Raw genomic sequence first — 5,140 nt, forward strand, 5'->3', positions numbered from 1 at the left:
GACTTCAAGTATATACTACCAAAAACGGATTAATGTAATAAGAACGTCGGATCATATTTTTAGCCCCTGGTACCATCCTCGCATAATTAGTTGAGCAACTTCGTATGCTTATAATTTAGCTCCACCCACAAACTTTGTATATAGTGGAAAAAATAGCATTCTTATTTCTATTGTCCTGGTTAAATAATTCGTTCGGACATTGCCCCAGTGATAAAAAAGGCGGACAACAATGCGATATGACTCTTGAAATATTGAAATTAAGTTCGAAAGTTAAGAATATATTTAATTGTTGCTACTTTGAAAAGTAGTTTCTTTAAGTATGTGGTTTTTGTTGCTTTTTTTTCTGAATGAAGTATGCGAGGATGGTACCAGAGGCTGAAGCTCTAATCCGACTTTCTTATTACATTAATCCGTTTTTGCGTGGACGAATGTTAATAACCTTACGTTACAATACCTGTAGTAGGTATTTTTTCGATGATCTAAGCAACTTTTGAATTCAGGGAAAATGTGCTGACACGATGTCAGAAGCAACGAAAGATTCGTTTCAGTTAATAATCACGTTATTTTGTTTTACAGCTTGAGAAACTATTACGAAGCCGGTATTATGGATTTTCGGGAAAGAAACGATATCGTCAAAGAAGGCGTCAAGTGCATTCAGAAAATGAAGATCGAATTGAAATCCCAGCCTATTAACAAACTTGCAATTGGCAACTTGCAACTCCCCTTTTGCGTCTTTTTGCTTGGAACAGGGTTATCTTGGTTTGTTTTTGTCGTCAGTTTCATCAGTAATATGAAAAAAAAATTATGTAGGCCTATATAAAATTCATGTGCATATTCCGTAAGATTGAAAAGAGTCCAAGAAAACAATATATAAATTGTGGTCCAATGTAGGGAAAAATCGCACTATATGATATACAGTGGGTGGTATAATGCCTAAGTCAGTGGGTTCAATGGGCGATTTGAATAAAAATGTTCTAAGAATATTTTCCTAAGTTACACCGTTTTCAAGGTACGATTCTAGTGATTAACGGAGGACCCCTTAAAAATAAGAAACTGCTAATTTAAATAAGACGTTATCAGTAAAACATTTCAATCATAACTGGTTTAAGCTGGCCCTGAGGGTAAAATGCCATAGGACATTTTTGACTAAAAAATCGTCCATAGAACCCATTTTACTTCGGTCCTAACATCCTTTTTTTTGGAACACCCTGTATAATTAGTGAACACAACAGAATTGTAAAATTTGTAAGTTCTCACATGTAATTTGAAATTATAAACACGTACCTAATAGCAAAGGTATCAAGAAACTACTGAAAAAAAGCAAATGCGTTGGAAATATTTCCGTAGTTTCCAGTACAATGTCTAAAAATCAGAGTCTCAATTTGTTTTAAGATTGTTTCGTTGACCAGTCAGCGCCCAAATTTGTGACGTCGTCTTTTTCTTATCTCCATTCAAGGTGTTAACATTTTTGGCTATTGTTGCTTATAGAGTTCGTATTGCAAACCGTGTAAATGTTTGTCAGCTTATCTGTCTACGTGTTTTTTCTTCGTATACCACGTGGACAGCAATAAATAGTGTTATCGTTATCTCGCAAACAACGTGAATTACACGCCGTTTGGGCCCTCCTTGCTGTCTGTTATTATCTATTTGCATTTGATGGATCCTACGATTTTAATTAATTATGGTATATGTGGTTAATATGTTGGCTAATTATTCGCTTAATGCATAATATTCACAAATATGTAGAGTAAATTAGAAATAAAAAACTGAAACTTTGATTTCTGCTAAATAATCTTCCCAATTCTAGAGATTTTGAGGTCTAAATGGATCCAATTATAGCTTTCCTTGTTGTTTTCCTTAATTATGAAAATCCAATCGTCTCGTCCCTCATTGAGAGTCACAACCGAAACATTAATTTTCTCTAATAAAAACTGTCTTTGTAGACAAAGACGGAAAAAGTAAATGATAAGTGTAGAAAATTAATTGCTTGAAGTACACATAATCAAACTCTCATTTTTGAAGACAGGATCATATAACATCAATTATTTGAAAATATTTCTTAGTATTTTTCACCAATACGAAAGTTTCTATTGCCTTCATCAAGTGAAGTCGCTCTGTTTTATTGCTCCACTAAGGCTTAACCCGCGGTTTCCTAGTTTCACTGCTGCAGATCGTATGACAAAGGCCTAAACTCGGCCTAGTTGACGATATTATATTTATATTTTTATTTTACCTTTAAAATTAGCGATAGGTCTAATTTGATCTTAATTTGTATTTGACGAATTTTATTTATTCGGTTATAAAGTGTGCATTTCGATATGGACGATTACAGTTTATTAAACAGACAATAATCATGAGCGGCTAAATGTGCGCCCGTTTCTGTTATTATCAAGGTTTATGAAAGGAATAAATATTAAATTGCCCCCTTTTCAAAATGTTACTAAATTTTGTATGTTTTAACCTCAAATTATTGCTAATTAGCTTGTTTATTGTCACCTTTTTCCACACTATTGTTTTTTATGTAATTTCTACCCTAAAAAGCGGCGCACTTTAGCCACTCGTCAATAATCTGGTACCCCGAGTTCCGGATCCTTATGCACGAGAGAAAAATTCTGCCTAACTACTGGTTGCAATTTTGATCGTAGAAATGAGAAATACAGTCGGACACCCATGGTAACTTGCGATCACTTTTTACAGTATTTTCACTACTCTTGTGTTGAAATTAAGACCTCAGAAGTGGAGACATTTTTTCTGCGTGAAATTTGTAGAGATAAAAGAATTTAAGCTAGCCCCTACTTCAAAAGAAGTATAAAACCAACGATCTGTTCTGAGCGTCAGTTGCACTACCATGTACAATATCTTAGAAGAAAACCCAGAGAAAATTAGACATAACATCATTTACGAATTAAAAAGGAAATTTGAGATGGAACAATGAGCTACTTCCGAAAGCTATACAATTCTTGAAAAAAAATTACTCCATCACCCTCCAGAGCTGGAAAACATAATTTTTTTCTCTTCGCGCCCACATTCTAATGGCGAAATAGCCGAAACAGAATTGTTTCCTGCTCCCTCCTCTTGGCATTGCGGCTTTGGCATGTGCCCAAGCGCCTTCAATTTTGTTCGTGTGTACGTCGGACACTGGATCGTTGAAGTTTTTTGAATGGGTGACTGTATAGTGCTGAAATCATTCCTGGTGTAATCCCTTACCGCAATAATTACATACGGTTTTAAGAGGTCTGTTCTCTAGGAAAAAAAGTTGAGTTTTAGACGCCCCAAAGACAACGTTAAAAAGTACTCTGAAGCTGTGTAGGAGCTTATGAAGACGTTATACAGAGGGACGTATTCAGAAACCATTGGAATGTATCATTTTAAGACATCTTGACTAGGTGTACAACGAAACGTCTTTAACAGGGCATACTTTAAGAACATGGAGGAAGATCTTTATTTAGCCTACTTAACGACGACTTACGTTGAGAATACCCATAATCATGCTGCATTGATTTGAGAAGGTCTACGCTTTTAGTGCTAAATCACATCTTGTACTGAATGAATGAATGTTTTATTGACCCAAATAATCCCTTTTGAACCAGGGAGGAACCCGCAAGGGGTTCAAAGGTCCAAAAAATATATACAAAAATAAAATATACCGACAATAACCATATCAATATCAATATCGAAACCAAATTGGCTAAGGACAAAGAATCACGTCACAATAATAAAATTAATGGAATATGCATAAACATACAAAATTATACAGCCGCAAAATATGAAACAAACAAAAAACCCAAATAACCCAAATGCTGGTGAGAGGCAGAACGGATCACGAAGAGCTCTGGAGACGTAAGGACGCCCATCGACTTAAAACCAATTTGGTGACCTCAATGACGCCATTCGCAAATCACCCCAAGAGCCAGCCTATCCTCAAGGGTTAGATTCCCAAAATTCAGGTACAAATCCGTCACGGGACTAAGGACCGGACACACCATAAGGATGTGTTCCACGTCCTCCCGCGCAGCCCCACAAAGTGCGCAAACAGGGTCTGCGTTCCCAAAAACATGCGATAAGCGGGCGCCAGTCGGAAGAGCACCAGATCTGGCCAAAAAAAATAACTACTCGAGATGGAGTTCGAATAAAATTGCTCAAGAGCAGGCCGCTCCTTCAAAGCGCAACGAGTCAGGCTCGGATGCCGACTAAGCTCCATTCGCCACCGTTCCTGCGAAGATTCGACCACCACCCGATCTTTAACCCTGTACCAATCCCGCAGGTCATTCTAAGAAAGGTCTTTGACGTATGCATCTAGTTGAGCTTGTGATGTACCTGTTCGCGAAAAGACCTATTTACAGCTGTGTATACTTCGTTTAACATGAAGCACACCCAAAAAGGTTTTGATGTAGCGTTCTAAGTCAGGTCCGAATTCCGAAGAGCTAGAGATGTCTAATAAATGCCGTCTAATATAGAGTACACCCAAAAAGTTCTTAATGTAACGTTCTAAGGTCAGAACCTGGCCACATAGGGCTGTCTAAATTACATCGAATATAGAGTATGCATTTACCATTGCCCGCAAATTGTAGGAATCTCAGGATATATACACTTCCAAACTTTAGAACACCCTAAAAGCTCTAAACATGTGACGGACTAACGGACTTAACGAGTTGAAATTTTAGGGTCACCGAGAAATATTTCAAGGCCAACGTCGACACTATGTTCCCTTAACGGTTATTAAACACAGAAAAAGTTTACATTTCCATTGTTTATTAATTTACGTTTTATGTTCACTTTCGTCTTTTGCCTTTTCATTCTTGTCTTTTTGGTTGGCTCTTCTTTTTCTACGGATGGTTCTTGTTCTTGAGCATCATGCAACTCCTCGTCCTCGTCGTTGTTGTGCTGTTTTTTGTCGCTTTTTCGTAGACTGTGACGAATGTTGGCATATTTTTTGGTGATGATGCGATTTGTTACTCCTACTAATCATCCTCCCAAATTGCATTGTCACTAGAACTGGAATAACGTAAGTCCACTTAAATATGAAGGACGATTTACTTCACTACTTTGGACAATTGCAAAACATTTTAACATAGGTCATATCCCACTAATTACTGAGGGGTAGTCCTGAAATGACGTAGGTGAAACGTCATAACTCTTA

The sequence above is a fragment of the Phalangium opilio genome, unplaced genomic scaffold, assembly GCF_054372755.1.
Source record: "Phalangium opilio isolate 3A_F unplaced genomic scaffold, DU_Popi_V2 ptg000090l_1, whole genome shotgun sequence".
NCBI classification, from domain to species: Eukaryota; Metazoa; Arthropoda; class Arachnida; order Opiliones; family Phalangiidae; genus Phalangium; species Phalangium opilio.